This window comes from Manis javanica, chromosome 7 (genome assembly GCF_040802235.1).
Source record: "Manis javanica isolate MJ-LG chromosome 7, MJ_LKY, whole genome shotgun sequence".
Classification (NCBI taxonomy): Eukaryota; Metazoa; Chordata; class Mammalia; order Pholidota; family Manidae; genus Manis; species Manis javanica.
In genome coordinates, this window is record NC_133162.1 from 84,629,259 (window position 1) to 84,655,042 (window position 25,784).

The 25,784-nt window shown below is 36.4% G+C and overlaps 1 protein-coding gene across 1 annotated transcript in view; it reads right to left on the minus strand.

Moving 5' to 3' along the window:
- Positions 1–1,007: 1,007 nt before the first annotated feature.
- Positions 1,008–25,784, minus strand: part of MTR (5-methyltetrahydrofolate-homocysteine methyltransferase) — a 231,355-nt gene continuing 206,578 nt past the window's right edge. The window contains exon 34 of the transcript XR_012133305.1: positions 1,008–3,207. The gene's annotated coding sequence lies outside the window, so the exon portion shown is untranslated. The remainder of the gene's footprint in view (positions 3,208–25,784) is intronic.

The following is a 25,784-nucleotide window of genomic DNA, read 5'->3' on the forward strand; positions in this document are numbered from 1 at the left end:
TGTTGTTTACCTTAACCTGTTTGTTCACAATTTCTGAGACAGCAAAGATGGATCATCAGAACAAAGTTACTAAAAGGGTTTTCAGGGGACAGGCTGCAGCCAGAGGTTTGTTATTTAACTTTAGCTCTTTGGGTCTTTTCATTTTCAAGATGCTCAGCAGACACTGACTAATTAACACAGGAATTGATCAATGTGCTTGAGCATCCCAGCTAGTTGCAACAAGCATTTCACACTGAGTTGGAAAATGTTCGTTGTTTCTCTGGTAATGCTGAGCCCCTGTTAGATGCTGACAGTTCACTGTCCTCCCTTGGTGACTGATGGGGAAAATAAGTTCATGATCCACAGAACCTTATGTAATCCTCTCAATGGAGGGATTCTGGTCCAGCAACTCTGACATATCCTGACTCTCTTTGGAAACCACCAGCGAAAACTGACTCATTACTGTCAGACAGCTGTTTGCAGCCAGACATTGTGTTATCCTCTAGGGTATTTTAAATTTAAATAAGAGCTACTTTTTGTCCACCAGGAGCTTACAATCTAGTTTTTTAAAAGTACTTACTTCGAAGTAGGCAAAATAGATTCAGTCATTTATGACTTTCATCAGTCATGAACTGACTTATTCAGTAGAAATTTATTGACTAGAAAGTACAGGCTAGTGGGGAGAGAAACCTGAATAAATCATTAACAGGAAGTCCCATATCAAAGCACAGTTCATTTTCCTGATCCTTCTTAAAGCAACTGGTCTGGGAAAGCTTTCAGAGGTGTGAAAGCAGAAACCTAAGGGCTGTGGACACCTGTAAGGGTGGGTTTTAGGAAAAGGATGCTGCCAGAAAGATCTCTTACTTTCTGATTCTGTTCAACGGTAGGTCAGCTGGGTGCCAGGTGATCAACTCCTGCAGTCCCTGGACAACACCTGTGATCATTCTTACCCACTAAGGTGGCGCAGCTAATGAGAGGTCTTGCGGTACTGGCTTAAGGAGGCAAAAAGAATAAACTATAATTAGCACTTTTTTTATTTCAATATTAATCAATGCTTCTAAAGCCCCAGAAAAGAATTTAATCTCCAAAGTAAATTAAGCCCTTCCTACAAACTTCTTCACACGATTAACCTATTAAATTTTTCCTTCTTGGCATAAATCACAAATTTCATCCCCAAAAGACCCACAGTCACACAAACAGGCTAAAGGTCATTAGGTTTCCTTGTAAATTGTCCTCTGGGCTTTTCTGAAAACCCCAAGGAAAGGCAAGGAAGAGCAGACCTACAGCTAAGGCCAGATTCTGATGGATCATAGCAAAGGAGCTCTGTTTCTGGTAAAACCAGAGATGGTGCTTCCTGGCTAGATGGAGACTGGCAGGTGGGCAGCCAGGTTTGTGCTTTGTGCAATCACTTGTTGTCTTTGCACCTTCATCCATCAGGCTGAGTATAGAATCGATAACCAGTTGCCTAGCAGGATGTTTTAAGGTTATCACTCCCAATCCTTCATTTGATGGATGCTTAATGTTGATCGTACTGACTGAGAGTTGAAAAGTTGCCTTCCACAGCAAGTTTGATTAGTTACCATTTTCTGCCAGAAAAAGAAGTTCCTACAAAAGAAGAAAAAATTACTCTTCTGGGTTCTTCTTTTGCTCCACAGAAACAAATATGGAGCTAAAAAGGCTTAAAGTGGAAGCATCAGCTGACTCAGGCTTCAACAAGGACTATGCCTACTTTTGCTGGGGAATTCCTCTTGTTCTGTGCACATATTTTGAAAAACCACTGTTTGTTTTTATAGAAAAGAATTTTTAAATGGACTCCAAGGCAGAACAAAATCTAGTCAATCCCTGGGATAGGGTCTTAGAATAATCCAAAGTTAGAATCAACATAAATCAAAAGATGTCACTATCAAATTTCTGATTTATTTCATAATGAATTCTTATTTATCCAAAATGTTTCCAAATTCTGGAGTATCTTCTAAAATTCAGATTAAAAAGACATGCCAGAGTACTGGTTTTGGCAATGGCCCTTCCTGTTTCTCTATTGTAACTTCTTTCCCCAGCAGGGAGAAGCATTATATTTTATTAACAGTTTTCTCTCAGCTTTATCAAGGTTTAATTGATAAAGAAAATTGAAATATATTAAAGTGTTCATGTGATGATTTGAGAGATGTATATATTGTGAAAGATTCCCACAATCAAGTTAATGAACACATCCATCACCTCACATGTTTACTTTTTTTTTGGTTTTTTGGTTTTTTTTTTTTTTGGTGAGAACACTTAAGTTCTACTCTCTTGGCAAAGTTCAGTTATATAATACAGTGTTATCAACTACAGGCACTATGTCATACATTAGGTCCTTAGACCTCAGAGTCATCTTACAACTCAACGTTTGTACCCTTTTGTCAACCTCTCCCCATTTCCCCAGCCCCCAGCTCCTGACACCCACCATCCCACACCATTTTTTTTTTTTTGGATTCCACATATAAGTGATACCATGCAGCATTTGTTTTTCCCTGTCTGGCTTATTTAAATTAGCATAATGCCCTTAAAGTCTGTCGCTGGTGTTGCAAATGGCAGCATTTCCTTCCTTTTTAGGGCTGAATATTCCTCTGTGTGTGTGTACACATGCCACTTTTCTTCTGCCATTCAGTGGACATGGAGGTTGTTTCACACCTTGTCTATTATGAATAATGCTGCAATTAACTTGACTGTACAGATGTCTCTCTGAGATAATGATTTCATTTCCTTTGGATTTATACCCAGAGGTGAAATTCCTGGACATATAGCGGTTCCATATTCAATTTTTGAAACCTAAATTTTGAAACCATACAGTTTCCACAATGGCTGCATCAGTTTACATTCCCACCAATAATATACAACACTTTACACACAATGTATCTTTACTGCCATCCTCATCAATACTTGCTATCTCCTGCCTTTCTAATAACGGCCATCCTAACGGGTGTGAGGGGATGTCTCACTGTGTTTTGTCTTGCATTTCTCTGATGATGAGTGATGTTGACCACCTTTCCTTGCACCTGATGACTACTTGCATGTCTTCTTTGGGAAATTGTCTGTTCAGATTCTTTACCCATTTAAAAAAATTTTTTTTGTGCCATTGAGTTGTACAAGTTCCTTGTATAGTTTGGATATGAACCCCATATCAGATATGTGATTTGCAGATTTCCGGTTCTATAGGCCGCCTTTTCATTTCATTGATGGTTTCCTTTGCTGTGAATAAAGGTAGTTTTAGAATTGTTAGCCCATGCCACTGCAAATAACCAAACTTAACTATAGTTCAATATTTGTTCATTTTTTCCCGAGGTGAAATTTGCATGAAGTGCAATTGTCTATCTTAGGTGTACAGTTCATTGAGGCTTGACAAATCTATACCTCATAGAATCATTGTTCTAGCAAAGATACATTAAACATTTCTACTATCCCAGAAATTGCCTTGTGCCTTCTCCCAATCAGTGCCAGTCCCCAGAGATATCTTGTTCTCAACTCACCAGTTACTTCAGCCTATTGTTGACCTTCATACAAATGGAATCATAAAACCATGTATTCTCCTATGCCCATGTTATCGTGTTCAACAGTACGTTTCTGACATTTATTCATGTTGCTGTGTCTATATCAGTAGTTCGTTCTTTTTATTGCTGATTAGCATTTCATTGAATGAATATTCCACAATTTGTTAGCGCATTTTCTTGTTTTTTGGTTTTTACACTGTGGTAAATACATTTAACATGTGATCTATTCCCTTAAGAAAATTTTTAGTGAACAATACAGTATTGCCAATTACAGGCACAATGTTGTAGCAGATCTCTAGAACTTATTCATCTTGCATGACTGAAACTTTATACACAGTGAGTTTTACTCACTCTCAATTTATACTCTCTCCCCAGCACCTAGCAACCACCATTCTAATCTCTGTTTCTATGAGTTGGACTATTTTAGACACCTCATATAAGTGGAATCATGTAGTATTTGTCCTTCTGCTACTGAAATTTCACTTAGCATCACATCTATAAGGTCATTCATATTGTCACATTTTCCTTCTTTTAATGGACATTGTTTTTTTTTCCCCACAGCTTTGGTCTTTATAAATAAAGTTTGTGAGAGTATAAATTGATGCAAACATTTTGGAGAATTATTTGGCATTTTCCTATAAAGTTAAACTGCATCTATGACCAGAAATTCTACCACTAGGTATTTACCTAAAGTAACTAAAATGTATTCACAAAGACACTTGTACAAGAATGTTTACAGTGGTTTTATTAGTACTTGGGAAGAAAATCAATCAATGGAACCATCTAGATTTGGAAACTCAGTTCTCAGGTGGAATTCTGCTCATTGTCTTTCATTTCCTTGAATATATGAATGGAGATTTCAATACACACCTCTGGTAAGTCCAGTAATTATCTGCAGGTCTGTTTCTATTGTCTTATTGGCAGGGGAGCTCTTTATTGACATCCTTACTAATTTTTGTTTGTGTAAGAAGCTCTGAATGATGTTACCAGTTTTCTAGAGAGAGAGTATCCTCTTTCCTGGTAGGCAAATAAAGTGGTAGCTGATCAGGGACTGCTTTGCAATTATTTTTAAGATTCCATTTCCTTCTAATTTTCCCCACACCTACTACACAGCATTCCAGGACTCCAAACAAAGATAGAGTGTTGAGGAAAGCTCTTTTCCCTTTGAGTTCTGAACTCCAACTTCTGTCTTCCCTACACTTTCAAATTGAGGAAAACTTTGCTTTACTCTTCAGTAGTTTTGTCTTGTTTCAAGAAGAGTTTGAGAACTCAGAAAATGTCTAAAAGGAAAACAGTGGTTTTTCAGGCACAATTATTCTGTCTCCCTTGTTACCAAGATCTTAATTCCCCTCTACTCCAAATTTTGGCCCTGAACTCCAATTTCTGCCTTTCCCATTCTGTGAGATTGCCAAAATTTCATCTGCCTTTTCTACTCTTTATCAGAAACTTATTTTCATAGGTCTTCTATCTAGAATTTCAATTTCTTCCATCCCACTACCAAGAATTGATAAATACTCTGAGAAGAAAAAAAGACTGGATAATGTTGGCTTATCTCTGTTTTCTTCTCTAGGGATCATGGCTTTTCAGGTCCTATTTGGCTCAGTAATTCTGTGATTTTTCAAATAGTTCGTTAAAAACTATGACCTTTCTGATTGTTTTTGATGAAAATTTTAGCCCACTGTAATCTAATCCATCATTACCCAAAGCATAATTATGACTTAATTTTTTTTCTTGCCTTATTGCACTAAGATCATGAGTTCTTTAAGTAACTTGATTTCTATTTAAATGGGAATTCTTACAAGGTGTCCCATAAGATTGGTGTTTTGTGTGAATTTTATAATAAGTAGTTTTTATCAGATCAAGGATGTTTATTTCTATTGTTTTCTAGAATTTTCATCATTCAAAGGTGTTGAAATTCATCAAATACTTTTCTGCATCTATTTATATAATCATTCTGTTTTTGCCTTTTAATTGTAAAATTGTGTGTGTATGTGCATGTATGTGTGTGTGTGTGTGTGTTTTCCTAAAGTTGAAATAGCCTTTCATTATTGGAATAAATCCAGATTGATTATAATATATTGCCTTATATTATACACATTACTGAATTCTCTTTGATTTTGTTTAAAATTTCTCTTTTGTTAGGATTGCAATGAATCTTTTTCTTTTCTTCTGCTAGACTTTTCTGGTTTTGCCATCAAGATTAAAGTAGGGTCATAGAAAGAGTTGGGGATATATGATCTTTCTTATTCTCACTTGTGCATCTCTAAGATTAGAATGATTTGTCCTTAGAAAACTTGTTACAACTTTCCTTTACAAATCAGTTGGGTCTGATGTTTTCTTTGTGTGAAAAATTTAAACTACTATTTCAGTTTTTTGCCCTTATAGATATTGGGCCATGTTTCTGTTTTGAGACAATTTCAGTAGGTCATATTTCTTTAAGGACTTGTCCGCTTTGCCTAAGTTTTCAAATTTTATCAGTAAAAACTTGTTCATAATCCTTACTTTGTTTTAATTTTGGTTGTATCTGTAGTTATATCATTTTTCCATTCTCAATATTACTATTTTTTTCCTTCACTAATCTCACTAGAGATGTGATTACTTTACTAGTTTCTCCCAAAGACCAAATTTTGGCTTTGTTGATGACTTCTAGGGTTTTTTTTTTTCATTACTGTTGATTTCTGCTCTTATTTTTAATTCTCTTTCTGCTTCCACATTCTTTGGACATATTCTATTGTTTTATTTTCCCTAATTTCTTTATATTGACACTTAACCTATCTTCCTTTTCCAAATAAGTGTTTAAGGCTATACATTTCATCCTAAGTACCACAACAAACATTTAGCATTTATATATTGTGTCATTTGAGAAAGGATTTGATGAAACTTATAAAAATGAAGACAGTACAAAACTTAAAAATAAGATTATGAGGAGATTCTTAAAAAATGGCAGTGGTGGTTGTACAGGTTTTTTTTTTTTGCTTAACAGAGTTGTTGCTTTACATTTAAAGTAGGCTTCTTGTTGGCAGCATATAGTTGGATATTGTTCTTTTATCAAATCTGATCATCTCTGCATTTGTACTGTGGTGTTAAGGCCATTTACATTTAAGTGACTATCAACATGGTTTTACTTAAATTGTTCATATACCTACTGGTTCATCTGTTCTTTGTTCCCTTTACTCATTTTATGTCTTTTAAAAACATATTTAATTTTATCTCCTTTGTTATTAGCTATAACTTCTGTGTTATTTTAGGGTTTACAAGTACACATTATTTTATCACAGTCTACCTTAAGTGATATTGTATCACTTCACAAATAACATAAGAATCTTAAAATGACATCCATACTTGAATTTTCTTTGGAGAAGTGTTTATTCAAGTCTTTTGCCCATTTTAAAAATGGGCTATATGGCTTTTTGCTTGAGTTGTAGGAGTTTCTTGTATATCTTGGAAATTAACCCTTTATCAGATATATAGTTTGCAATTATTTTCTCCCATTCCACAGGTGCCTTTTCATTCTGCTGATTGTTTCTTTTGTTGTGCAACAACTTTTTACTTTGATATAATCCCACTTATCTATTTTTGATTTTGTTGCCTGTGCTTTTGGTGTCATATCCAAGAAATTATCACTAAGACTGATGTCAAGGAGGTTATCCCTCCATGTTTCTTCTAGGAATTTTATAGTTTCAGTCTTATTTTAGTTGTTTCGTTTTTATTACAGTCATCCTAGTAGATGTAGAGTAGCAACTCACTGTGCTTTTGATTTACATTTATCCAATGGCTAATGATATTAAGCGTGTTTTCATGTGCTTATGATTCATTTGTTTATCTTATTTGGAGAAACATCTATTAAATCTTTTCCCCACTTTTTAATTGGGTGGTTTGCTTATTTATTATTGATCTGTAAGTACCTTTCTTATTGTGAATGCAAGTCCCTTACCAGATCTATGGTTTGCAAAAAATTTTCCCATTCTGTGGGTTGTCTTTTAACTTTATTGATGGTGTCCTTTAAAGTACAAATGTTAATTATATTAAATTTCATTTTCTTTCCTTTTGTGCTTGTCCTTTGGTGTCATATCAAAGTAACTATTGCCTGATTCAGGATCACAAGGATTTACGCTTGTTTTTGACTAAGAGAATTTTCAAGTTGTCACTTTTAAAAATATTCTTTGATCCACTCTGACTTAATTTTTGTGTACGGTAGGGGCAACAGTTCAATTTTTTGCATGGGGATATCCAGTTGTCCCACTGGATTGTCTTGGAACCCTTGTTGAATATCAACTGATTATAAATATTAGGGTTTACTTCTGAACTCTCAATTCTCTTCCATTGATCTATATGATTATCCTTGTGGCTTGAAAACTACTGATTCATATTAAGATATAATAATTACTAGTTTTATGTACAAATATACAACAACAACTTTCATAAGGAGATGTAATTAGAAAATGACAGAAATACAATAATGATAGGAGAATTTAATATAATTCTTTCAATCCAAGACCAAATGAATAAAAATGTTAGCAAGGCCATAGAAAACCTAAACAGATAATCAATAAGACTTTTAGATGTACATCAAATTCTGAACCCCAGTAATAAAAGATATACATCCATTTCAAGTGGTCATAGAATAGTCAAGAAAACTAACCATAGGATAGAGGATTAAAGATGGCAGCATGAGAGGTGAGACAGAGACTTCCTCCTAAAACCACATATAATATGAAAATACAATTAATATAACTAATCCTGAAAGAGCAACAGGAAAGAGGACTGCACCAGACTGCATACACCTGGAAAAAAGAGCAGACCTCATGGAACAGGGTAATGAATCAAAGCTGTGGCCAGGAGGGGCTCAAGCCCTTCCCCCATCCCAGCTCACCAATGAGAGGAAGAGAAACAGAGCAGGGAGGGAGTGGAGGCCTGGGACTGCTGAATACCTAAGTCTAGAGATCTGCTCTGGGAGCACACACCTATATTTCATGGTGCTTTCATGATACTCTTGTGATTAGGGGATTGGAAAGCTAAGACAGGCACAATTCCTGGAGAAACTGAGATTCCAGACACCTGTGGAAAGCAGGGATCCATATTCACCTGTTCGGGAACAAAAGAAAGGCTGGCAGTCTGAGAGACTAACAAGGAAGCCCTTAGCAAGAGGGCTACTAAAGGGGCAAGGACTGCACAGAGCTTACTGCTCAGGAGAAGGACAGGTAGACAAAATTATCCGGGTGCACTCTGCCCAACAAGTTGGAAGCTTTGATGATTTTCAGGTGCTGCAGCTCCCTGGCGGGCTGCACAGCTCCAAGGACTCCCTCTGTGATACCCAGTCTACTGCACCTTTCTCCCGGCCTGCCCCACCTGGCTCACACACCAGCAAATTGTACCCTGGCATTAGGCCAGCCAGAGAGAAGATCTGTTTACAGCAACTACAAATGCAAACCATAGAGGCTTATACCTGCGTGCTTGGCCCACTGGTTCAGGCAGCGGAGACAGGCATAGCAGCCGGAAAGCAAGAAACAGCTCTTTCCTCCCTCCAGGCACCAATACCACTCCCCTATGACCCTGACATTGCTTCAGGGGCTGAGCAGCTAATTATAGTAGGAAAGTAAGTAGAACAGCTAATTATAAGTAAATGCAAAATTAAATTAACTATCCCCAAAGTGAATCAAGGGATAGACAAAGAGTACAGAATATGATACCTAATATATAAATAATGGAAGTGGAAGAAGGAGGAGAAAAAGAAAAGAACCTTTAGATTGTGTTTGTAATAGCATATTACGTAAGTTAAGTTAGACTCTGAGATAGTAAGGAAGTTAAACTAGAACGTTTGGTAACCACAAATCAAAAGCCTGCAATGGCAATAGATACATACTTACCAATAATAAACCTAAATGTAAATGGACTAAATGCACCAATCAAAAGATACAGACTCACTGAATGGATAGAAAAACAAGACCCAACTATATGCTGCCTACAAGAGACTCACTTTAAACCCAAAGACATACACAGACTAAAAGTGAAGGGATGGAAAAAGATATCTCATGCAACTAATAGGGAGAAAAAAGCTGGAGTTGCAGTACTTGTACCAGACAAAATAGACTTCAAAACAAAGAAAGTCACAAGAGACAAAGAAGAACATTACATAATGATAAAAAAGGGTCAATCCAATAAGAAGATATAACTGGTATAAATATCTAGGCACCCAACACAGGAGCACCTATGTATGTGAAACAAATACGAACAGAATAAAAGGGGGAAACGGAATGCACTACATTTATTCTAGGAGACTTCAACACTCCACTCACTCTGAATGACAGATCAACCAGACAGAAAATAAGGACACAGAGGCACTGAACAACACATTAGAACAGATGGACCTAACAGACATCTACAGAACTCTACACCCAAAAGCAGCAGAATACACATCCTTCTCAAGTGCACATGGAACATTTTCAACAATAGATCATATTCTAGGCCACAAAAAGTGCCTCAGTAAATTCAAAAATATTGAAATTGTACCAACCCATTTCTCAGACCACAAAGGTATGAAACTAGAAATAAATTATGCAAAGAAAATGAAAAATCCCACAAACACATGGAGGCTTCACAACATGCTCTTAAATTAACAGTGGATCAATGACCAAGTAAAAACAGACATCAAGCGATATAGGGAGACAAATGACAACAATAATTCAACACCGCAGAATCTGTGGGACGCAGCAAAGGCCAAGCTAAGAGCAAAGTACACTGCAATACAGGCCTACCTCAGGAAAGAAGAACAATCCCATATGAGCAGTCTAAACTCACAATTAACGAAAGCAGAAAAAGAACAACAAATGAGGCCCAAAGTCAGTAGAAGGAGGGACATAATAAAGATTAGAGCAGAAATAAATAAAATCACAAAGAATAAAACAATAGAAATAATCTATGAAAGCAAGAGCTGGTTCTTTGAGAAAATAAACAATGTAGATAAACCCCTAGCCAGACTTATCAAGAAAAAAAGAGAGTCTAAATATATAAACAGAATGAGAAATGAGAAAGGAAAAATCACTACAGACACCACAGAAATGCAAAGAATTATTAGAGAATACTATGAAAAATTATATGCTAATAAACTGTATAAACTAGAAGAAATGGATGACTTTCTAGAAAAATACAACCTTCCAAGGCTGACCAAGGAAAAAACAAGGAACAGAAAATCTGAACAGAACAATTAACAGCAACGAAATTGAATTGGTAATCAAAATATTACCTAAGAACAAAACTCCTGGACAAGATGGCTTCACTGCTGAATTTTACCAAACTTTTAGTGAAGACCTAATACCCATCCTCCTTAAAGTTTTCCAATGAGTAGAAGAAAAGGGACTACTTCCAAACTCATTCTATGAGGCCAGCATCACTCTAATACCAAAACTAGGCAAAGACACCACAAAAAAAGAAAATTACAGGCCAATATCCTTGATGAACATAGATACAAAAATACTCAACAAAATATTAGTAAACCAAATAAAAAAATACATAGAAAAGATCATCCATCATGAACAAGCAGGATTTATTCCAGGGATGCAAGGATGGTGCAACATTGGAAAATCGATCAACATCATCCACCACATCAACAAAGAGAAAGACAACAACCACATGATCATCTCCATAGATGCTGAAAAAGCATTTGACAAAATTCAACATCCATTCATGATAAAAACTATCAACAAAATGGGTATAAAGGGCAAGTACCTCAACATAATAAAGGCCATATATGACAAACACACAGCCAACATTATACTTAACAGAGAGAAGCTGAAAGCTTTCCCCCTAAGATCGGGAGCAAGACAGGGATGCCCACTCTCCCCACTGTTATTCAACATAGTACTGGAGGTCCTAGCCACGGAAATCAGACAAAACAAAGAAATAAAGAGTATCCAGATTGGCAAGGAAGAAGTTAAACTGTTCCTGCTTGCAGATGTCATGATATTGTACATAAAAAAACCCTAAAGAATCCACTCCAAAACCACTAGATCTAATATCTGAGTTCAGCAAAGTTGCAGGATACAAAGTTAATACGCAGAAATCTGTGGAATTCCTATACACTAACAATGAACTAGCTGGGAGAGAAATCAGGAAAACAATTCCATTCACAATTGCACCAAAAAGAATGAAATACCTAGGAATAAACCTAACTAAGGAAGTGAAAGACCTTTGCCCTGGAAACTATAAGACACTCATGAGAAAAATTAAAGAAGATACGAATAAATGGAAATACATCCAGTGTTCATGGATAGGAAGAATTAATATTATCAAAATGGCCATCCTGCCTAAAGCAATCTACAGATTCAAAGCAATTCCTATCAAAATACCAACAACATTCCTCAACGAACTAGAGAATATTGTTCTAAAATTCAATATGGAACCAAAAAGTCTCTGAATAGCCAAAGAAATCCTGAGAAAGAAGAATAAAGCAGGAGGGATTATGTTCCCCAACTTCAAGCTCTACTACAAAGCCACAGTCATCAAGACAATTTGGTACTGGCACAAGAACAGACCCATAGACCAATGGAACAGACTAGAGGGCCCTGTTATAAACCAAACCATATATGGTCAATTAACATATGATAAAGGAGACATGGACATACAATGGGGTATATGACAGCCTCTTCAATAGCTGCTGTTGGCAAAACTGGACAGTTACATTCAAGAGAGTGAAACTGGATTATTGTTTCACCCCATACACAAAAGTAAACTCAAAATGGATCAAAGACTTGAATGTAAGTCATGAAACCATAAAACTCTTAGAAGACAACATAGGCAAAAATCTCCTGAATATAAGCATGAGCAACTTCTTCCTGAATGCATCTCCTTGAGCAAGGGAAACAAAAGCAAAAATGAACTCATGGGACTACAACAAACTAAAAAGTTCCTGTATGGCAAAGGGTACCATCAACAGAACAAAAAGGCATCATACAGTATGGGAGAATATATTTGTAAATGACATATCTGACAAGGGGTTAACATTCAAAATATGTAAAGAAGTTACACGCCTCAAGACCCAAAAAGCAAATAACCCGATTAACAAATGGGCAGAGGAAATGAAGAGACAATTCTCCAAATAAGAAATTCAGATGGCCAACAGACACATGAAAAGATGCTCCACATCACTAATCATCAGGGAAATGCAAATTAAAACCATAATGAGATATCATCTCACACCAGTAAGGATGGACAGCATTAAAAAGACTAAGAACAACAAATGCTGGTGAGGATGCGGAGAAAGGGGAACCCTCCTACACTGCTGGTGAGAATATAAGCTAGTTCAACCATTGTGAAAAGCAATATGGAGGTTCCTTAAAAAACTAAAAATATGTATACTATTTGACCCAAGAATCCCACTCCTTGGAATTTATCCAAAGAATAAAACTCAGTTTCAAAAAGACATATGCACCCCTATGTTTATCACAGCACTTTTTACAATAGCTAATATATGGAAGCAACCTAAGTGTCTATCAGTAGATGAATGGATAAAGAAGAGGTGGTACATATACACAATGGAATACTATTCAGCCATAAGAAAGAAACAAATCCTACCGTTTGCACCAACGTGGATGGAGCTGGAGGACATTATGCTCAGTGAAATAAGCCAGGCGGAGTAAGACAATTGCCAAATGACTTCCCTCATTTGTGGAGTATAACAATGAGGCAAAACCGAAGGAAGATAACAACAGCAGACTCAGAGACTCCGAGAATGAACTAGTGGTTATGAAAGGGGAGGAGTGTGGGAGAGCACGTAGGGAGGGAGGGAGAGGGAGATTGAGGTGTATTATGTTTAGTACACATGATGTGGGGGATCCTGGGGAAAACAGGGTAGCATAGAGAAGGCAAATAGTGAATCTGTGGCATCTTACTACACTGATGGACAGTGACTGCATTGGGGTATGGGTGAGGACTTGATAATATGGGTAAATATAGTAACCACATTGTTTTTTCATGTGAAACCTTCATAAGAGTGTTTATCAATAATACGTTAATAAAAAATTTAAAAAAATACCTCTGAAAAGTAAAAAAAAAAAAGAAAGAAAGAAAAGAAAAGAAAACTAACCATAGTTTAGGTTACAAACAAAAAAATATTATTAACTTTTGGGTTAAGGATGAAACATAAAATGAAATTGCAAAATTCTTTTGAAATAATAATGAAAATAATATATATCAGATTCTATGAGATAAAACTTAAACAGTTATTAGAGAAAAAGCTCCTACATTAAGTATCATAGGGAAAACTGAAATAAAATGAATTAAACATTAACGTAGAAAAGCTATACAAAGGCCAGGAAGGAAACCCATATAATGCAGAGGACAAAAGAAAGCTACAAACAGAAATTAATGACTTAAAAAACAGAAAGCCTATAAAAATAACAAATATAAAAGCTGATTCTTTTAAAACTCAACAAAATAGGTCAACTACTAGCTAGCCTAATCAAGACAAAAAGTGAAACAGCGTAAATACAAAATTATCTATGACCAGTGGGAATAACTAACCAAGAGAAAAAAGGAAAAACCTGTAAAAGACTACTTTGTACAACTATTTACAATGATTTAAAACCTAGATGAAAAGGATAATTTTTAAAGGTACAACTTTAAAAAGTTGATCCTTGTAGATACAGAAAGTTTTAATAGACTACTTTCCACAGAAAAAAATAAAATGTTTATTCACATGTACCCACACATGAAACAAACCAACCAACCAAGCCTAGATTTTTTTTTAGGGTACTTCCATCAAGCCTTCTAAGTCCAGATATTCCCAGTTAGATTCAAACTAGTATGAAACAGAAAACCAAATCTGTTTTATGAAGCAAGAATAATAACAATACAAAATCCTGATAAAGATTGTACCAAAAAAGTAAACCAAAAAATGATTTTACTTATGAATATTGAAGAAATTATCTTAAATCAAAGCATTAAATAAATATAAAAAGGTTCCCAACAGCAGTGGTTCTAAGGGAAATGCACACTGAACTCACATACAAAATACCTAAAATTTTAAAGGCCTGGCATGACAAGTGTGGCAAGGATATGTAACATCACTACAATAAGAATATCACTTGTTCTTCCCAAACCAGATGCTGAGACAAGATTTCAAGTGCAAGTAATTTACTTGGTATATGGGCCCAAGAAACACTGGTAGAGAAGTGAGGAAAGGGGATACATAGGGAACAAAGGACAAATAATAAAGGATACATTATCAAGCAAATTAGCACTGGGAGTTAATTGAAGCTTAATCTCACAAAAACTCTGAGAGACACTGTAGAATACTTGCCTCAGGATTATCCTTCCGGAGGAGTTCAGGCATTTATATACCAACTCCTGTCAATCACTGATTGAGAACTACTCCCATAGGCAGTAACCTTATAGTATTTTCAGTCTGCCATCTCCATGGGCAGAGCAGGCTCCAGCCTTCGGAGAAAGTCCTTGGGTAAAGAAAGATGCAGGTACTGGAAGTTGGAGGTTAATAGGTACAACTACAACAAATAGTGACTACTACATGAAACAACTAGAACTAATATATTGCTTGTGGGAATGTAAACTGTAACAAACACTATGAAAAAAGTCTTTGGAAACATCTACTACTACTAATGTTGAACATACTTTATTCAGAACAGTAAGAACAAGAAACAACCTGAAAGTCTACCAACGGCAGTCAGGATAAATTTCAGTATATTCAAACAGAAGAATACATCAATGAAAAGCGAAAAACTAGTATGACATTCAACAACGCACTTCAACATCAGAAATAAAATGTTAAGCAAAAAATGCAAAACCCCAAGAGTCCATACACTAGGATTCCATTGATATAATGTAAATAAACTAACTATTGATGATAGAAGTTAAATTTGGCCATAATAGTAATTGGGAAGGAGTAAAAGGAAGGCTTCCCAGATGTGGTAATGTACTATGTCTTGAATTGAATGATGGTTATATGGTGTGTACATTTGTAAAAATTTGAAAGCTGTTCACTTAAGATTCGTGAATTTTTCTGCATGTTATATTTCAATAGAAAGATTTTAAAAACTGTATTTCCTTGCTCTTTCCACTGAATAAAACAAGAATCAAAGTATCAACCCAGTAGTAATCAGTAACCCCTGAGCCAAGACTGTGGTTTTTAAATAATATTTCCCATTAATAAGATACAGAATTTTATTAGAGAAATGGCCATATCTGATTTGGTGAAGGAAATGTAAAAGATAAGCCTGGATCACACCAAAAAGTAAAGACACTATTAAATACCACCATACTTTGTATCACAGGAACTCCGGAGCTAGCCTGAGTAATACACCAGTCAAAGGTAAGAAAATTTGAACATCAAATGGAACAATAAATGGAATAAAATATTTCAAATATGTTAGTTCTAAGAGTTAGCTCATAATGTCATCAAACAAAGAACCCCCATTGGTCAACTTTGTAGGAGATGGAAACATTACTTCAAAATATTACAAATAGGGAGAAGAATTAAGCATTTATTTTTGCTGTTTCTATATTATCTGGACTTCATTGTAAACAAATTATTGAAGAAAGCAAGTTTCTATTTATATAAGTACTCAAGCTAATAAATGAAGGACCAACAGAATGAGATTTTCATCATTTTGCATCTACTAATGAATGATCTAGGTAATGATCACCAATGGCTAATATCACAAAAAGAGTCTCCAGATATTTTACCTCTCTTGATAGACATACCCAACACAATCTATGGAGTAGTTGTACAAAACAAAAACAACAAAAACTTTAAATCTGCTCAATCTCAGCCAATTTATATAAAACATAAGGGACATAGGGACACATTATACAGCACCATGGAGACCAAGACGAAATCTAGACCCAGGAAAATCTACAAGACAAACAACTTAGTTCCTTCAGTGAAAACAGCAATTAAAAGAGAGAGATGGAGGGGTAACCCATAGATTTAAAGAGATTTAAAAGACATCAATCAGAAAAAGATGGCAGAGTAGGAAGACAAGGCAGAAACCTCCTCCCACATTACACCAAGGAAGCAACTAGAGCCAAAACACCTAACCCTGAAAATAACCTGAAGACTGTAGAACAGATCTACACCTGGTAAAGAAAAGAAGACCACACAGAGAAGGGTAAAGTGGCAGAGCCACTATCAAGCACACCTCAAGCCCTTCCCCCATCCCAGCCCACGAGAAGGAGGGAGAGGAATGGAGTGGGGAGCGGATAAGCACTCAGGAACTCTGCACACCTGGCCCTGGAGATCTGTTCAGGGAACATAAATCAACATTGCACTGGAACTTGATGATTAATGAGCTGGACACCAGGAAGACTTGGAACACACTGGGAGCCTGGGACTCCTGCCACTTTTGGAAGACAGACATGCTCTGATGACCACACTGAGACCCAACACAGAGTCATCAATTTGAAATATTTTTCAGCAGTGGGAAGAGTGCCAGGGGGCAAGGGTTGGTGGAGTTCTTTCCACAGAAAGAGCAGGTGGACAACACTTTCCTTCAGCACAACTGATTGGGTGCTTGCAAGAGCCAGTCCAAAATACTCAATTCCCCTCACTGACAGCTCAGCCTTGAGGTGCTTCTCTGTGTACATCCCTGGCGCATGCACCCAGCAGCAGTCAGACTTTGTGGCCTGGATGGTGAAGGGGGGCTTTCCAAGCTTTCCCAGCCCTCTCTCAGCCAAAATGGGGAGGGACTGTGAGAGCCAGCTCCAAGCACTCCTTCCTCTTTACTGGCAGCCCAGCCCTGTGCTCTGCTCCCCTGTCACCTGCCTCACCCACCCCATGGACTTAGCAGCACTGCCACTGCTACAGGGGAAGCAGAAGGTGCCCCTACCCACAATGACCCCAGCAGAAGCACCACTGCATGGCTCACAAAGGGATGGCTGAGGTGAGCTGTCAGCCACAATAGAGGGAGATCACTTACTGCCGGCATACAGGCAGAAAGGTGGTCCCACCCATAGCCAATGGCAACTGCAGCTCCACGGTGAAGGAGATCCAGTCACAGGTGAGCAAAGAGCCTTGAGCTTATGGGCACCATAGGATGCCTTCTTCATAAAACCATTAATCTCTAGACCAGGAGGCATAGAGGATCTATCTAATACAAAGGAAGAAACACAGAAACACAGACAAAATGACAAGATAGAGGAATATGTTCCCAACAAAAGAACAGGATAAGAAATCAGAAAGAGAGCTAAATGAAACAGAGATCACCAATCTTCTTGATAAATATTTCAAAATAACAGTTATAAATATGTTATTGATATGGAGAGTAGTATTAATGATTTCAGGAAGAATTTCAACAGAGAGATAGATTTGAAAAAGAGCCACTCAGAGCTAAAGAATACACTAACAGAAATGAAAAAATACAGTGGCAGTAATGAATAATAGACTGCTGAAAATAGAGGAGACAATCAATGAGATGGACATTAGAGAACAGAAAAATAATGAAGTTGAAGAACAGAGAAAAAAAAGAATCTCTATATTCAAGAGGATGCAAAGAGAGCTGTGTAGTAACTCCAAATGAAAAAATATTTGCATAGTAGGGATACCAGAAGAAGAGTAAGACAAGAGAGTAGAAAGTCTCTTTGAAGAAATAATTGCTGAAAAATTCTCCAATCTGGGGCAAGAAATAGACATCCAGGTCCTAAAAGTGAAGACAGCTCCTAATAAAAGGAATCTCAGGAAGATAACATAAAGACATATAATAATTAAGATGACAAAAATTAAGGATAAAGAGAGGGTACTGAAAGCAGCTAGAGAGAGGCAAAAAATTACTTTTAAAGGCAACCCATAGGCTATCAGCAGATTTCTCAGAAGAAATTCTACAGGCCAGAAGGTAGTAGCATGAAATATTTAATGTATCAAAACATAAGGACCTTCAACCAAATATCCTCTATTCAGCAGTTATCATTCAGAATTGAAGGAGAGATTAAAAGTTTCCCAAATAGACAGAAGTTAAAAAATTCACCACCACTACACCAGCCTTACAGGAGATGATAAAAGGACTTCTGTAGATGGGAAAGTTTTTAAGCCTAAATATTTTTCTTCAGTAAAAAAACCCACAATAAAGGTAGTAGACCTATTAGTAAGCAAGTATCAAGTTAAAAAAGAGTAGTACAATCAAATATATACAAATACAGTCGAGGGATATAAAAAATGCAGATTATGAAACCTAATATATAAAGTGTGGAAGAGGAAGAAGAATAAAAAAGAAGTACTTTAAGACTGCATTTACAATAGAGTGACAACCAACTTAATATAGACTGTTATACACTTAGGAAACTGTCTATGAACTTTATGGTAACCACAAGCCTAAAATTTATAATAGATATACAAAAATTTTACAAAAAGGAATCCAATCATAACACTAAAGAAAACCACAAAATAAAAAGAGAAGAGTATAACAGAGAAAGAAAGGATTAGACAGGAACTACAAAAGCAACCAGAAAACAATAAAATGGCAATAAGTACATACCTATGAATAACTACCTTAAATGAATACAGACTGAATGCACCAATCAAAAGACACAGGGCAGCAGAATGGATAAAGAAACAAGACTCATTGCTATACTGCCTACAAGAGACTCATTTAAGACCTTAAGACATATATAGACTGGAAGTGAAGGGATGCAAAAAATAGGGAGAAAAAAGGAGTAGCAGTACTTAAGTCAGGCAAAATAGACTTAAAAAAAAAGAAAGTAACAAGAGACAAAGAACATTATGTAATGATAAAGGGATCAGTTCAACAAGAGGATGTGATGTTTATAAATATCTATACAACCAATATAAGAGCACCTAAATATGTGAAACATACTAATATAACTAAAGGGAGAAATATACTGCAACTCAATCTTATTAGACTTTAGCACATCATTTACATCAATGGACAGATTAAGCAAACAGAAAATAAATAAATAAAGAGAGGCACTGAACAACACACTAGATCAGATGGACTTAACAGATACATACAGAACATTCCACCCAAAAGCAGCAAGACACACATTTTTCAAAGTGCACATGGGACATTATCCAGAATAGATTAGATATTAGGACACAAAAAGAGCCTCAATAAATTTAAAAAGATTGAAATTGTATCAAGCATCTTGTCAGATCACAATGATATAAGCCTATAAATAAATTACACACAAAAAAAACAAAAGAAACCCCACAAACACACGGAAGCTGAACAACATGCTTCTAAATAATCAATGGATGGATGAACAAATCAAAGGAGAAATCAAGCAGTACATGGAGATAAATGAAAACAAAAATACAACAGTTGAAAATATGTGGGAGCCACAAAAGTAGTTCTAAGAAGGAACTACATAGCAATATAGGCCTACATCAAGAAACAAGAACAATCCCAAATAGTCTAAACTCACAATTACAGAAACTAGAAAAAGAAGAATAAATGAAACCCAAAGTTAGTAGGAGGGACATAATAAGGAATGAAACTTCAGAGTAGAAATAAACAAAAGAGAAATCAAACAACAGAAAAAAACAGTGAAACCAAGGGCTGGTTCTTTGAGGAGATAAACAAAATAGACAAACCCCTAGCCAGACTTACCAAGAAAAAAAGAGAGAAGACACAAAAAAAACCAAAATCAGAAACAAAAGGGAATAGGTACAACTCACACCACAGAAATACAAAGAATTATTAGAGAATTCTATGAAAAATTATATGCCAATAAATTGGACAACCTAGAAGAACTGGACAAATTCTTAGAAAAACACAACCTTCCATGACTGACCCAGAAAGAAACAGAAAATCTGAACAGACCAATTGCCAGTAACAAACTGAGCAGGTAATCAAAAAACTCCCAGCAAACAAAATCCAGGACCAGATGGCTTCACAGCTGAACTCTACCAAAGATTTAAAGAACAGCTAATACCCACCCTCCTTAAAGTATTCCAAAAGGTAGAAGAGGAGGGAATACTTACAAATTCATTCTATGAGACCAGCATCATACCAATACCAAAATCAGACAAAGACACTCCAAAAAAAGAAAATTTCAGACCAATATCCCTGATGAACAGATGAAAAATCATGAACAAATTAGCAAACTGAAATTCAAAATTACATCAAAAATGAATTCAAAATACCTCAAAAATTCAAAATTACTGTATTCAAAACTACATCAAAAGGATTCATCCATTGTGACCAAATGAGATTTATTCCAGGGATACAAAGATGGTACAATGTTTATAAATCAATCAATGTGACACACTACATTAACAAAAAGGATAAAAACCATATCATCTCAGTATATGCTGAAACATAATAAAAGCCATTGTGGCTCTAGGAGGAAGGGGGTACCCTGCCTGGGGCAAGTTCCCTATAAATTAGTTGAAAACAAAGAAAAAAAAGAAAACAAGGATGAAAGGTGGGGATAGGTTTTTTTTATGTTCATGTATTTTTAAAATTTTGTTATCATTAATCTACAATTACATGAAGAACATTATGTTTACTAGGCTCTCCCTTACCCCCAAGTCCCCCCGACAAACCCCATTACAATCACTGTCCATCAGCATAGTAAAATGTTGTAGAATCACTACTTGTCTTCTCTGTGTTGCACAGCCCTCCCCTTTCCCCCACCCTCCACATTATACATGCTTATCATAATATCCCCTTTCTTCTTTCCCGCCCTTATCCCTCCCTAACCTCCCATTCTCCCCAGTCTCTTTCCCTTTCATAACTGTTACTCCATTCTTCAGTTCTGTGATTCTGCTGCAGTTCTATTCCTTGAGTTATTCCTTTGTTCTTATATTCCACAGATGAGTGAAATCTTTTGGTATTTGTTTTTCGCTGCTTGGCTTATTTCACTGAGCATAATACCCTCTAGCTCCATCCATGTTGTTGCAAATTGTAGGATTTGTTTTCTTCTTATGGCTGAATAATATTCCATTGTGTATAGGTAATACATTTTCTTTATCCATTCATCTACTGATGGACACTTAGGTTGCTTCCATTTCTTGGCTATTGTAAATAGTGCTGCGATAAACATAGGGGTGCATCTGTCTTTTTGAACCTGGAGTGCTGCATTCTTAGGGTAAATTCCTAGAAGTGGAATTCCTGGGTCAAATAGTAAGTCTATTTTGAGTATTTGGAGGAACTTCCATACTGCTTTTCAATGGTTGAACTAACTTACATTCCCACCAGCAGTGTAGGAGGGTTCCCCTCTCTCCGCAACCTCACCAACATTTGTTGTTGTTTGTCTTTTGGATGGTAGCCATACTATAGAAAGGTGATATCTCATTGTGGTTTTAATTTGCATTTCTCTGATAACTAGCAATGTGGAGCATCTTTTCATGTGTCTCTTAGCCATCTGAATTTCTTCTTTAGAGAACTGTCTACTCAGTTCCTCTGCCCATTTCTTAATTGGATTATTTGCTTTTTGTTTTTTGAGGTGTGTGAGCTCTTTATATATTTTGGATGGCAAGCCTTTATGAGATCTGTCATTTATGAATATATTCTCCCATACTGTAGATGCCTTTTTGTTCTGCTGATGGTGTCCTTTGCTGTACAGAAGCTTTTCAGCTTGATATAGTCCCACTTGTTCATTTTTGCTTTTGTTTCCCTAGCCCATGGAGATATGTTCATGAAGAAGTCACTCATGTTTATGTCCAAGAGATTTTTGCCTATGTTTTTTTCTAAGAGTTTTATGGTTTCATGACTTACATTCAGGTCTTTGATCCATTTTGAATTTACTTTTGTGTATGGGGTTACACAGTGATTCAGTTTCATTCTCTTACATGTAGCTGTACAGTTTTGCCAGCACCATCTGTTGAAGAGACTGTCATTTCCCCATTGTATGTCCATGGCTGCTTTATCGGATATTAATTGACCATATATGTTTGGGTTAATGTCTGGAGTCTCTAATCTGTTCCACTGGTCTGTGGCTCTGATCTTGTGCCAGTACCAAACTGTTTTGATTACTATGGCTTTGTAGTAGAGCTTGAAGTTGGGGATTGAGATCCCCCACCCCATGTTATTCTTCTTTCTCAGGATTGCTTTGGCTATTCTAGGCCTTTGGTGTTTCCATATGAATTTTTGAAATCTTTGTTCCCAAACGTTGAAGAATGTTGTTGGTAATTTGATAGGGATTGCACCAAATCTGTATATTGCTTTGGGCAGGATGGCCATTTTGACGATATTAATTCTTCCTAGCTAAGAGCATGGGATGAGTTTCCATTTGTTAGGGTTCTCTTTAATTTCTCTTAACAGTGTCTTATAGTTTTCAGGGTGAAGGTCTTTCACTTCTTTGGTTAGGTTTATTCGCAGGTATTTTATTCTTTTTGGGGCTATTGTGAATGGAATTGTTTTCCTGATTTCTCTTTCTATTGGTTCATTGTTAGTGTATAGGAAAGCCACAGATTTCTGTGTGTTAATTTTGTAACCTGCAACTTTGCTGCATTCCAATATTAGTTCTAGTAGTTTTGGAGTGGAGTCTTTAGGGTTTTTTATGTACAATGTCATGTCATCTGCAAATAGTGACAGTTTAACTTCTTCTTTACCAATCTGGATTCTTTGTATATCTTTGTTTTGTCTAATTGCCGTGGCTGGGACCTCCAGTACTATGTTCAATAACAGTGGGGAGAGTGGGCATCCCTGTCTTGTTCCCGATCTCAGAGGAAAAGCTATCAGCTTCTCTCTGTTCAGTATGATGTTGACTGTGGGTTTATCATATATGGCCGTTATTATGTTGAGGTACTTGCCCTCTATACCCATTTACTGAGAGTTTTTATCATGAATGGATGTTGAATTTTGTCGAATGCTTTTTCAGCATCTATGGAGATGATCATGTGGTTTTTGTCTTTCTTTTTTTTGATGTGGTGGATGATGTTGATGGATTTTCAAATATTGTATCATCCTTACATCCCTGGGATGAATCCCACTTGGTGGTGGTGTATGATCCTTTTGATATATTTTTGAGTTCGGTTTGCTAATATTTTATCGAGTATTTTTGCATCTACATTCATCAGGGATATTGGTCTGTAGTTTTCTTTTTTGGTGGGGTCTTTGCCTGGTTTTGGTCTTAGGGTGATGTTGGCTTCATAGAATGAGTTTGGGAGTATTCCCTCCTCTTCTATTTTTTGGAAAAGTTTAAGGAGAATGGGTGTTATGTCTTCTCTGTATGTCTGATAAAATTCCGAGGTAAATCCATGTGGCCTGGGGTTTTGTTCTTGGGTAGTTTTTTGATTACCACTTCAATTTCTTTGCTGGTAATTGGTTTGTTTAGATTTTCTGTTTCTTTCTTGGTCAGTCTTGGAAGGTTGTATTTTTCTAGGAAGTTGTCCATTTCTTCTAGGTTTTCCAGCTTCTTAGCATATAGGTTTTCATAGTAGTCTCTAATAATTCTTTGTATTTCTGTTGGGTCCGTCATGATGTTTCCTTTCTCTTTTCTGATTCTGTTGATGTGTGTTGATTCTCTTTTTCTCTTAATAAGTCTGGCTAGAGGCTTATCTATTTTGTTTATTTTCTCAAAGAACCAGCTCTTGGTTTCATTGATTTCTTTTCTATTGTTTTATTCTTCTCAATTTTATTTATTTCTTCTCTGATCTTTATTATGTCCCTCCTTCTGCTGACTTTAGGCCTCATTTGTTCTTCTTTTCCCAATTTTGATAATTGTGATGTTAGACTATTTGGGTTTGTTCTTCCTTCTTTAAATATGCTTGGATTGTTATATACTTTCCTTCTAAGACTGCTTTTGCTGCATCCCACAGAAGTTGGGGCTTTGTGTTATTGTCATTTATTTCCATATATTGCTGGACCTCCATTTTAATTTGGTCATTGATCCACTGACTATTTAGGAGCATGTTGTTAAGTCTCCATGTGTTTGTGAGCCTTTTTGCTTTCTTTGTAAAATTTATTTCTAGTTTTATACCTTTGTGGTCTGAAAAGTTGGTTGGTACAATTTCAATCTTTTTGAATTTACTGAGGTTCTTTTTGTGGCCTAGTAGGTGGTCTATTCTGGAGAATGTTCCATGTGCACTTGAGAAGAATGTGTATCCTGTTGCTTTTGGGTGTAGAGTCCTATAGACATCAAATAGGTCCATCTGTTCTAGTGTGTTGTTCAGTGCCTCCGTGTCCTTATTTATTTTCTGTCTGGTGGATCTGTCCTTTGGACTCAATGGTGTGTTGAAGTCTCCTAAAATGAATGCATTGCATTCTATTTCCTCCTTTAGTTCTGTTAGTATTTGTTTCACATATGCTGGTGCTCTTGTGTTGGGTGCATATATATTTATAATGGTTATATCCTCTTGTTACACTGAACCCTTTATCATTATGTAATGTCCTTCTTTATCTCTTGATACTTTCTTTGTTTTGAAGTGTATTTTGTCTGATACTAGTACTGCAACACCTGCTTTTTTCTCCCTATTGTTTGTATCAAATATCTTTTTCCATCCCTTGACTTTTAGTCTGTGCATGTCTTTGGGTTTGAGGTGAGTCTCTTGTACGCAGCATATAGATGGGTCTTATTTTTTTAGCCACCCAGTGACTCCATGTCTTTTGATTGGTGCATTTGGTCCATTTACATTTTGGGTGATTATCGATAGGTATGTACTTATTGCCATTTCAGGCTTTAGATTCACGGTTACCAAAGGTTCCAGGTTACTTACTTTACTGTTTAAGAGTCTAAGTTAACTCACTTAGTATGCTGTTACAAACACAATCTAAAGGTTCTTTTCTATTTCTCCTCCTTTTTCTTCCTCCTTCATTCTTTATATATTAGGTATCAAATTCTGTACTTTTTATCTATCCCTTGATTGACTTTGGGGATAGTCAATTTAATTTTGCATTTGCCTCACAATCAGCTGCTCCATCCTCCCTATCATGATTTTACTACCTCTGGTGACAGCTATCCAACCCTAGGAACACTTCCATCTATAGCAGTCCCTCCAAAATAGACTGCAGAGATGGTTTGTGGGAGGTAAACTCTATCAGCTTTTGCTTATCTGGAAATTGTTTAATCCCTCCTTCAAATTTAAATGATAATCTTGCTGGATAAAGTAATCTTGGTTCCAGGCCCTTCTGCTTCATGGCATTAAATACATCATGCCACACTCCCTTCTGGCCTGTAAGGTTTCTGCTGAGAAGTCTGATGTTAGCCTGATGGGCTTTCCTTTGTATGTGATCTTATTTCTCTCTCTGGCTGCTTTTAGCAGTCTGTCCTTATCCTTGATCTTTGCCATTTTAATTTCTATTGTGTCTTGGTGTTGTCTTCCTTGGGTCCCTTGTGTTGGGAGATCTGTGGATCTCCATGGCCTGACAG